General features: G+C 50.9%; 1 non-coding gene and 1 pseudogene across 1 annotated transcript; both read left to right on the plus strand.

The window, feature by feature from the left end:
• Window positions 1-4,173: 4,173 nt before the first annotated feature.
• Window positions 4,174-5,967, plus strand: LOC147621690 (18S ribosomal RNA; annotated as a pseudogene).
• Window positions 5,968-6,283: 316 nt separating this feature from the next.
• On the plus strand, window positions 6,284-6,438 carry LOC147621691 (5.8S ribosomal RNA). The gene has a single exon (XR_015269912.1). It is a non-coding gene; the product is annotated as a 5.8S ribosomal RNA (ribosomal RNA).
• The last annotated feature ends 5,158 nt before the right edge of the window (window positions 6,439-11,596 follow it).

Raw genomic sequence — 11,596 nt, forward strand, 5'->3', positions numbered from 1 at the left:
GAAAAGTGCAGCAAAACAACTATGCATCCTCAAGCAGAAATAATGAGGATAATGAAAGGTTATTTGTTATGCAGCATGTTGTGAATGCCATGTCTGAAAATGTTGATGCAGCACAAAAAGATAATGTATGGTATGTGGATTCAGGCGCTTCGAACCACATGACGAGTCATGGGGAGTGGTTCAAGGAGATGAAAAACCCGGAAAGACCAGGTTTTGTGGAAACAGGGGATGACACTGCTCATCCAATTGCCCACATTGGAGATGTGCCATTGTCTATGCAGGATGGCAAAGTGAAGTACCTTGCAGATGTACTTCATGTACCGAACATAACAAAGAATCTGGTTTCAGTTGGCCAGATGATTGAGCAGGGTTTGCAGGTTCGGTTTAACCCTGATGGATGTTATGTTGAAGATTTTAAAGACAAGTGCAGGTTGGTTGCAAAAGGCAACAGAGTGGGCAGAATGTTTACGTTGGATGTAGACATGCCTGAAATGAGTGCTGCGATGTTTGCAAATGGTTCAGGAGTTGTTGCAGACACAGACATATGGCATAAAAGAATTGGACATGTAAACGTGCAGAGATTGAAGTCTATGCAAACAAAAGGAATTGTGACAGGGCTGCAAAAATTTAAAGTGGAAGGTATGCAGAAAATATGTGAAGCATGCCAATTTGGGAAGCAAACAAAGCATGTGTTTCCACGTAACAGATATGTGAGCAGAAATGCACTAGATGTTGTGCATTCAGATGTATGGGGTCCTACAAAGACCGTATCTATGGGAGGCTGCAGGTACTATGTCACTTTCATTGATGACCACACAAGGAAAGTGTGGGTATATTTCATGAAGGAGAAGAGTGAGGTGTTCACTCACTTTCAGAATTTCAGAGTTTTGGTTGAAAAGCAAACAGGGAAATATGTAAAGTGCCTAAGGTCAGATGGAGGGGGAGAATACTTCTCCAATGAGTTCTCTAAATTTTTGAAGAAGAATGGTATTCGGAGACAATTCACATGCAGATATACTCCGCAGCAAAATGGAGTTGCTGAGCGGAAAAACAGGCACATTGCTGAGATTGCGCGAGCATTGATGGAAGAGAAGAATATGCCGCATTGCTATTGGGCTGAGGCTGTTTCTACAGCAGTATACATCATGAACAGGACTCCAACTGCAGCCATACATGATGTAACTCTAGAGGAGAGGTTTACTGGTAGAAAACCAGATTTGTCTCATCTGAAAGTTTTTGGATGCATTGCATATGTGCATGTGCCAGATGAGCTGAGAACTAAGCTGGATCCGAAAGCTGAAAAATGTGTGTTTATTGGATATTCCCTTGAGCAAAAGGGATACAGGTGTTATAACCCTGCTACACGTGAGTTGAGGGTAAGCAGGGATGTTGTGTTTGATGAGATGAGCAGCTGGTATGCTGCTGAAAAAGAAGCTGTTGGGGCTGATGTGAGTGGAAGTGTGGTTGCACAGAATGCAGGTCAGCAATCACAGTCTTTGAGTGGACCAGGAGAGTCCTCATCTAGTGGGTCTGTTGATAGACCATGGAGTGGCAGGCTGCGTCATAATACCAGCCCTGCAAATGTGATTACTACATCACGTAAAGGAAAAGAGAAAATGGTTGAGCCCCTTGATATGCCTGACATTTCTGCAGGGCATTCTCATGTTGATGGAGAGTCTAGTGGCTCAGATATGAGCCTTGATGAGGAGCTTGGGATCCCAGCTATGAGAACACCTGGTGTAAAGAAGGCTATGGAAGCCATGAATGAAAAACTGCGAAGATCAGGGAGAGTGAAGAACCCTGTGCAGAGATTTACATATGATGGTTATGTGGCACATCACTATGCATATATGGCAAAGGTTGTGCAGGTTGTTGAGCCCACATGCATTGATGAGGCTGTTGGAAATATGTGTTGGGAGAAAGCTATGGATGAGGAGATGGATGCACTATATGGAAATGAAACTTGGGATTTAGTGCAATTGCCTGAAGGCAAGAAAGCCATTGGATGCAAGTGGGTGTACAAAGTTAAACATAACAGTGATGGAAGCATAAACAGGTACAAGGCTAGATTGGTAGCCAAAGGATATGCGCAGACATATGGGATTGATTATGAGGAAACTTTCAGCCCAGTTGCCAAGATGGCAACGGTGAGAGTTGTGATAGCAGTGGCTGCGTCAAAGCAATGGTCTTTACATCAGATGGATGTAAAGAATGCATTCTTGCATGGGGATTTGCAAGAAGAGGTGTATATGTTGCAGCCACCTGGTTATGAGGATGAGGGTCACCCCGAGCATGTTTGCAGGTTGAAGAAAGCCTTGTATGGCTTAAAGCAAGCACCAAGAGCATGGTCTGACAAGATTTCTGAATATCTTGTCACTATTGGCTTTCATGTAGCCAATGCAGATTTCTCATTGTATGTGAGACATGGTGATAGAGGGGTTGTGCTTGTTGTCATCTATGTAGATGACTTGATCATTACGGGGGACCATGATGCAGAGATCTTTGATGTAAAGATCTTGCTTAGACAGAAGTTTGAGATGAAGGATCTGGGGGAGCTCAGATATTTCTTGGGCATTGAGGTGATTAGGTCACCACATGGTATTGGATTACTGCAGAGACAGTATGGCTTGGACATGTTGTCCAAGTATGGTATGACAGGCTGTAAGCCTATTTCTGTGCCATTGGATCAGAATGGCAAGTTGAGTGCAGATTCAGGAGAGATCTTGGAGGATCCTACTATGTACAGGAGCATAGTAGGAAGTTTGATCTACATGACGATCACCAGACCAGATTTGAGCTATGCTGTTGGGTTGGTGAGTCAGTTTATACAGGTTCCACGGAAACCGCATTTGGATGCAGTGAGACGCATGCTGAGGTATGTGAAGTCTACTTTGCATTGTGGACTCTTCTATGAGACTGGGACAGAGATATGTCTACATGGGTACACAGATGCTGATTGGGCTGGTAGTATCTCAGACAGAAGATCTACCAGTGGATTCATGTTTTCTTTGGGGAGTGCTGCTGTGACTTGGAGCAGCAAGAAGCAGCCTACGGTTGCTCTATCGAGTACGGAGGCCGAGTACAGAGGAGCTGCTATGGCAGCATGTGAGGTAGCTTGGTTGAGAAAGCTACTTGCAGATTTGGGTCTATCAGTGGATAGACAAGTTGTCATTTTCTGTGACAACATTAGTAGTATACAGTTGGCCAGGAACCCAGTCTTTCATGCTCGTACGAAGCACATAGAGGTCCACTACCACTTCGTCAGAGAGAAGGTCTTGGCAGGAGACCTTGACCTTGTTTATGTCAGCACAGAGGATCAGGTAGCTGACATCTTCACCAAAGCATTGGGTACAGAGAAGCTCCGCAGATTCAGGGCTTCGCTTGGTGTACATGAGATGGAGTTGAGCTCGAGGGGGAGTGTTGAGATATCGAGCTCTAGTGAGGCGGTGGACACTGATGACCCACCTGGGGGATAGGCCCCACACTTACACCACTGGCATGGTTGGTGAGATCTTGGGTGATATGCGGCCAGTGGGATGACAGGCTGTGTGACAGCCATTCTAGAGACTGGCATAGTTATAGCGCCAGCTCATTTAGTCGGGTTCACACTATAGAGAACCCGTGTATGTATTGGTTGAGTACCTTTCATATTATAGTGTACTCTTATTCTTGTATATGGTGTGTTGAGTGTTGAGTAGAGAAGAAGAAGATTTTCAGCCTCTCACCTTGTGTGTTCTCTATTAGGGTTTTGTGAGTGTGTGTGTGTGCTTGCAAGAGCTCAAGCTCTCTTCCCCCCTGCATCTTTTCACAGGATATGGAGAATGCTTTGGGGTAACGACCTCGGGGTACAATGGATGCCCCATCTGTGGTTCCAGTCTAGATGCAAGGTACTCGCACGCGCTTAAGAAGACAGCTTATGAAGGAAGTGTAATACCTCCCAGAGGACCATGATCTACAAGAAGAGAATCTTGGGAGGGCGCCTTTGCGGGCCGCACTTGATAGCCACACACTAGAGGAACACATGGGAATTCGCAGGCAATGCTTCATGTCTGAGAATGAAGCGTCTTTCAATATTTCACATGCATTGCCTGAAGGGTGTGTTCAATAGGGCTGATAAGCTAAGTGGCCTAAAAACACATGATTGGCATAAGCTTCTACAATTTGTATTGCCAATAGCGCTGAAAAATTGTTTGACTGAGGACATCAAAACTACCATCTTTAAGATCAGTTTCTCTTGTACTGTGAAACTGCGAATGGCTCATTAAATCAGTTATAGTTTCTTTGATGGTACCTTGCTACTTTTTTAACCGTAGTAATTCTAGAGCTAATACGTGCATCAGCTCTCGACTTTTGGAAGGGATGCATTTATTAGATAAAAGGCCGATGCGGGCTTGCCTGCTAATGCGGTGAGTCATGATAACTTCCTGAATCGCACGGCCTCGGCGCCGGCGATGCTTCATTCGAATTTCTACCCTATCAACTTTCGATGGTAGGATAGAGGCCTACCATGGTGGTGACGGGTGAACGGAGAATTAGGGTTCGATTCCGGAGAGGGAGCCTGAGAAACGGCTACCACATCCAAGGAAGGTAGCAGGCGCGCAAATTACCCGATCCCGACACGGGGAGGTAGTGACAATAAATAACAATACTAGGCTTTTTTAAGTCTGGTAATTGGAATGAGTACAATTTAAATCCCTTACGAGGATCCATTGGAGGGCAAGTCTGGTGCCAATAGCGTATATTTAAGTTGTTGCAGTTAAAAAGCTCCTAGTTGGATCTCGGGGCGGGGCGAGCGGTCCGCCCCTTCGGGGGTGTGCACTGGTCGCTCCGCCCTTTCTGTCGGGGATGCGCTCTTGGCCTTTGCTGGCTGGGACACGGATTCGGCGATGTTACTTTGAAAAATTTAGAGTGCTCAAAGTAACCCTATGCTCTGAATACATTAGCATTGAATAACGCGATAGGACTTTGGTCCTATTGTGTTGGTCTTCGGGACTGGAGTAATGATTTATAGGGACAGTTTGGGGCATTCGTATTTCATTGTCAGAGGTGAAATTCTTGGATTTATGAAAGATGAACTACTGCGAAAGCATTTGCCAAGGATGTTTTCATTAATCAAGAACAAAAGTTAGGGGCTCGAAGACGATCAGATGCCATCCTAGTCTCAACCATAAACGATGCCGTCCTAGTCTCAACCCTAAACGATGCCAACTAGGGATTGGCGGATGTTACTTCGATCACTCCGCCACCACCTTATGAGAAATTAAAGTTTTTGGGTTCCGGGGGGAGTATGGTCACAAGGCTGAAACTTAAAGGTATTGACGGAAGGGCACCACTAGGTGGAGCCTGCGCGGCTTAATTTGACTCAACACGGGGAAACTTACCAGGTCCAGACATATTAAGGATTGACAGATTGAGAGCTCTTTCTTGATTCAATGGGTGGTGGTGCATGGCCGTTCTTAGTTGGTGGAGTGATTTGTCTGGTTAATTCCGTTAACGAACGAAACCTCAGCCTGCTAACTAGTTACACAAAGGATCCTCTTCGTGGCCAACTTCTTAGAGGGACTATGGCCGTCTAAGCCATGGAAGTTTGAGGCAATAATAGGTCTGTGATGCCCTTAGATGTTATGGGCCGCACACGCGCTACACTGATGAATTCAACGAGTTTACCACCTAGGCCGATAGGCCCGAGTAATCTTTTGAAATTTCATCGTGATGGGGATAGATCATTGCAATTATTGATCTTCAACAAGGAATTCCTAGTAAGCGCGAGTCATCAGCTCCCGTTGACTACATCCCTTCACCCGTCGCTCCTACCAATTGAATGGTCCGGTGAAGTTTTCGGATCGCGGCAACGCTGGCGGTTCGCCGCCGCCGGCGACGTTGTGAGAAGTTCATTAAGCTTTATCATTTAGAGGAAGGAGAAGTCGTAACAAGGTTTCCGTAGGTGAACCTGCGGAAGGATCATTGACACACATCCGAGAGAACACCGTGAACCGTGGACGTACCGTCGAGGGGCCGTGCCTGGAGGTGCAGTTGCCCGCGCCTCGCCCCCGTGCCGAAGCTGGAGATAGTGGGCGAGGTATCGGGACAGGGCTGCCCGTCGGCCGCACAACGGGGTGCGGGGGGAGGGACGCCTCCCCCCGCCCACGTCGAGTGGGCGTCCCCCCTTCCCCGTGCCGTTGGCACGGGGCCGCTCGATAAACCTTCCACCCCCCCTCGAGGGAGCGTGAGAGGCAGCATAGCAAACGATCGCCGGACTGAGACCCCTCCCTACGGGAGGATCAACTTATGTAGCAACAAATATCTTGGCTCTTGCAACGATGAAGAACGTAGTGAAATGCGATACGTAATGTGAATTGTAGAATTCCTCAAATCATCGAGTCTTTGAACGCAACTTGCGCCCATGCCTCGTCCAAGTGCATGCCTGCCTGAGCGTCCTCACATGACCCCCACGCCCCCGCCCCCTCCTGGGAGCGGGAAGGGAAAGCTTTCGTGTGCCTTACGGTAGCGCGAGTGCTCGCACACGGTGTGCTTGCCTGTCTCCTGGGAGTGCGAGTGCCCCCCCCTCCTGGACGAAGGGGGTGGGGGGAGGGACAATGTGAGAAGTCTTGTGGTGGACCCGAGTGGGACGGACTCCTCAGAGTCTGAGTGGAACGGACTCTGCTCTACAATCTGTGTACCGGGGGCGTCACCTGCACTTCAGAACGCCCGCGGATCATGCACGCACTCGGATGGATATACGCATGAGTGTTTGCCTCAACGACCACGCCGCGCGGTGAACTCAACTGGATGTGGGGAGGCGTATTTGCCCAAGTGTCTGCGTGGGTGGACTTGGAAGGATGGTGCGAGAAGGACTGTTTTCTGCCAAGGGTGTTGTTTGGATGCCCCCCACATTGTGCACTCTCTTGGAAACGCCCCTTCGAAGTCTTGGAAACGTGGAATGTTCCACAATACGGGAAACCTGCTCCTTTCTCTTTCTTGTAGTCTCTTGGATTTGCTACTTTGATGTGGTGCGGTCATACCAGCACGCTAACTCTGCAGTTAAGCGCGCTTGGGCTAGAACAGTACTGGGATGGGTGACCTCTTGGGAAGTCCTGGTGCTGCACCCTTTTTGGGCCAGAGCATCACTATGCCCCCCGGAGCCGTGCTGTCACGCCCCCCCGCCCTCGGAGCCGTGCTCTTCACGGCCCCTGGCCTGTCCCCTCAGAGCCGTGCCCTTCACGCCCCCTCGACCCACCGCAACATGCCATGGCATCACGCTCCGCCGGCCCCCTGCGGTGCCATGCCCGAACAGCCCTCGGCCCGCCCCTCCACAGTGCCGTGCTCGAACACCTCTCGGCTCGCCCCCCGCGTGTCGTGCCCTCACGCGCCCCTCGCCCCCCCAGCCGCCCCGCGTGCCGTGCTGTCATGCCCCCTGCCCCCCGCATGCCATGCCCTTCACACCCCCCGCCCTCGGAGCCATGCCCTTCACGGCCCTCGGCCCGCCCCCTCGGAGTCGTGCCCTTCACGCCCCCTCGACCCGCCGCCGCGTGCCGTGGCATCACGCTCCGCCGGCCCCCCGCGGTGCCGTGCCCTTCACACCCCCTCGGCCCGCCCCTCGCGGTGCCGTGCCCAAACACCTCTCGGTTGGCCCCCCCACATGCCGTGCCCTCACGCGCCCCTCGCCCCCCCCGCCCCCCCGTGTGCCATGCGCTCACCCCAACCCCCAGCCCCCCCGCGGAGCCGTGCTCTCGCACTGCATTGTGTGCCCCCCCGCCCCCCCGCTTGGCCTCCCGAAGCCTTGCCCTCATGCCCCCCTCGGCCTGCATGCCGTGCCCTCATGCCCCCCGCGTGTCGTGCCCTCACGCGTGCTTGGTCCTCGTGGTGCCGTGCCCGAACGCCCCCCCACTCGCCCCCCCGGGAGCCGTGCCCTCACGCCCGCCGGCCCCCGCGGTGCCGTGCCCGAACACCCCCCGCCCGCCCCCGGGACGCCGTGCCCTCACGCCCACCGGTCCCCCGCGGTGCATGCCCGAACCCCCCAGGAGCCGTGCCCCCTACCCCCCCGTGGTGCCGTGCCCTCACGCTCCCCCCGACGGCCCTCGCGGTGCCGTGCCCAAACAACCCCCCTCCCCCCCCGCGAGCCGTGCCCTCACACCCCCCGGCCCCCGCGGTGCTGTGCCGCCCGAACACCCCCTCGCCCGCCCCCCCTGGAGATGTGCCCTCACGCCCCCCTGGCCCCCGCGGTGTACACCCCCCGCCTGCCCCCCCGGACCACGTGCCCTCACGCCCCCTGGCCCCCACGGTGCCGTGCCCGAAGCCCCCCTCGGAGATGTGCCCTCCCCCCCGGGCCCCCGCGGGGCCGTGGCCTCACACCTCGGTGCTGTTACCCCCCGGGCCGCGGAGCAGTGCCCTCACACCCTCGTGCCGTGCCCCCCTAGGCCCCCGCCCGCGGAGCCGTGCCCTCACACCCCGGTGCCGTGCCCCCCCGGGCCCCTGTCTTGTCTCGCAGAGCCGTGGCCTCACACCGCGGTGCCGTGCCCCCCCACCGGCCCCCTCATGGAGCCGTGCCCACCGGCCCCCCGCGGAGCCGTGGCCTTACACCCCTAGCCGTGCCCCTCGGCCCCCGGCCCCCCCTGTCACACCCCCGGCCCCCCGCCGCCGTCACAACCCCCGGCCCACCCCCCGGAGCCGTGCCCTCATGCCCCCCGCCCCCTTGCGGAGCCATGCCCGAAACCCCCCTGCGAAGCCATGCCCGAAACCCCCCCCCCCCCGGCGAGTCGTGTCCTCACGCCACCCGGCCCCCGTGCTGCCATGCCCGAACACCCCTCGGCCCCCGTGGTGCTATGCCCTCACATCTCCATGCCATGCTCAAACACCTCGGTGCCGTGCCACCCGGCCCCCGTCGAGCCGTGCCCTCACACCCCGGCCCCCATGCTACTGTGCCCGAACACCCCCATCCCCCGCGGTGCCGTGTCCTCACACCCCGGTGCCGTGCCCGAACACCCCCCGGCCGGCCCCCCTGGTGCCGTGCCCGAACACCCCCGGAGTCGCGCCCCCGGGCCCCCCGCAGCGGGCCCCCCGTGGAGCCGTTGGATCTACCTCATCGAACTATACACTTGGTATGGAAGGATCCATCTTAAAAAGATAAGCTGACATGTGGACAAAGGTCTCTTGTATAATCCATCCTTTGGCCATACTTACCTTTGCTTGTATTTGTTGTCAAACAAAGTCTTTGAGAGTCTTCATGAATCTCTTGAGGTAAAACATCCACCGTGTATGTACCACTCCACAAATACCTATCTCCTCCTACAACATAGACAAGGACATGTACTTGATTGACAAGAATGGAGTGTGGAAATGTATCTTCAATGGCACACATGGCTTCCATTGCTAAAGTTTGAGCCGTCGCTATGTCCAACTTGTCAGTCTCTTTAGAGCTAACAAACCTATGCATTGAGTTTACTTGATTGGAGAAAACAGCATATAATGAGTTTAGGGAATAATAGAGAGGAATACCAAAAGATTGTAATGTGTACCTCACTCAAGTAATGGATATCATGATACGTGATATGATATTATTGAGACATTTGAAGAGAGTAAAAGATAGAGAAAGAGACTTACTTGCAGTATCTTATGCCAATCATGAGACTTAAGCCCCAAGAGTTGTGATAATTGTGCACATTTCTTTTGGGCACCTTTCTTTCTCTTCTTGCTATCCTTGACTTGTTTCTTCTTGGTGATCACCTTTTTCTTGATCTTTGCAAAGGCACCTCTTAACAAGTGTATGTAGCCTGTTGGAGTTCCAATGGAAGCAATGATCTTATTGACTGTTTCTTGCTCTTTTGTGGATAAAACCATGGGGCCTTTGGAAGAATCCACTTTTGTGGGACTTAGATAAAATATTGTCGAAGATGGAAGGCAGTTTAAGAGCCTTATCCTCTCTAATACCTATGGAATCATACATATCAATCATGCACTCCCAAAGTTTTGTGCTATATTCTTAAAGATGTGCATTAGATCCAAGACGTGTTGGATCTTCAAATTACACCAAGCGTAAGAATATGGAGTATCTTGACATACCTAAGGGTAGTTTATTGGGGGGTGGAATTCGTGAATAATGCTCTTTCCACTCTTTTGCCCAAGCCATCATATTCCTCTTTAATAGAGTCATACCGAGGGTGGTTTGTATTGTTCATATGTCATATGAAGAATTCCATGCCACCCTCTTGGTTACTACACATGCCATAATCTCTATTGAGAGAGAGTCAGTACTTTACCAAGGAACTTTTAAATCAAATAATCAAGCTAGGTATCCTTACAAGGGGAGTCTATAAAGCAATTCGTCTATCCTTGGGATAGGATACCTGTTCTTGATTGTTGTTTGATTCAACCCACGATAGTAAACACACAAACGTAGTGTTCCATCCTTGGGATAGGATCCTTGGGATAGGATACTTGTTCTTGATTGTTGTTTGATTCAACCCACGATAGTAAACACACAAACGTAGTGTTCCATCCTTCTTCTTATTGAATAAGATTGGAGCACTCCAAGGAGATACGCTGGGGTGGATGAAGCCTTGATCTATGAGTTGAGTAAGTTGCTCCTTTAATTCAATTTCTTCTAGAATAGACATTTTATAAGGCCTCCTTGCTATTGGTTGTGCTCCAGGGACAAGCTCAATTGCATGGTCTACCTCTCTCTTGGGTGGAAGCTCGGTGAGTTCTTCAGGGAATACATCTTTAAATTCCTCAAGCCACCTAGGTCCTTGTTCTTCTGCTTTTGACTTTGATGGATTAAGCTTTAGAGCAAAAACCATTTCCTTCTTCCTAATGGCTTTGGCAAGTTTAGTGAAGCTTGCAAGTTGAAGAGTGGGTTCACCCCTTTCCCCACTTATGGTAACTTATTTTCCTAGCTTATTTGTGAATGTAAGCAATTGTTCGCACTGAAGGATAACATTATGTTTTACTAGCCAATCCATCCCTAAGATGCCATCATACACCTAAGGGTAGGATCCTAAATTTAGCACAAGTCTCCTCTTTTCCCAGGGCAAACTTTGGTTCTCCTACTGAAGTTGTTGACTTAGCTATTTTCCCAATATAGCTAATTCCACTGCTAGATGCGGTGCGTGAACTTCAGGCAAGCAGAGAGTGCGAACAGTGCAGTTTCTCATAGAGGGAAGTATTCCGATGCGTCAGATCCATTGGGTTGTTGTCCCTATGCACCAGGGATTTAATATTCACGTGATCACAAGATTTGTGATAATAACACATGTGAACAAGTTATTCACATGTTCTCATGTTACCGTTCACAAAATAACAGGTCACTTGCCATTTGGGAACCCCTTAAAAGCTTGGCTACACATGAGAATAAGCTATTCACATGTTCTCATGTTACCATCTTCACATAATAGCAGGTTAGTGGCCACCTAAGAAGATTTTTTATGCCCAACAAAGATAAATTTTTTAGGCCCTTGTGAAAGCTTTGTAAATATAACATGTGATCACAAGATTTTTTGTGTTATTAACATGTTCACATGTTCTCGTTTACGTCAGTGAAATCACTGCTATGCACTTTGAAAAGCTCTATGCACTTTGAAAAGCTCTATGCGCTTATCCT

Source organism: Cibotium barometz, chromosome 30 (genome assembly GCF_041138505.1).
Source record: "Cibotium barometz isolate CiBa-2024 chromosome 30, ASM4113850v1, whole genome shotgun sequence".
Classification (NCBI taxonomy): Eukaryota; Viridiplantae; Streptophyta; class Polypodiopsida; order Cyatheales; family Cibotiaceae; genus Cibotium; species Cibotium barometz.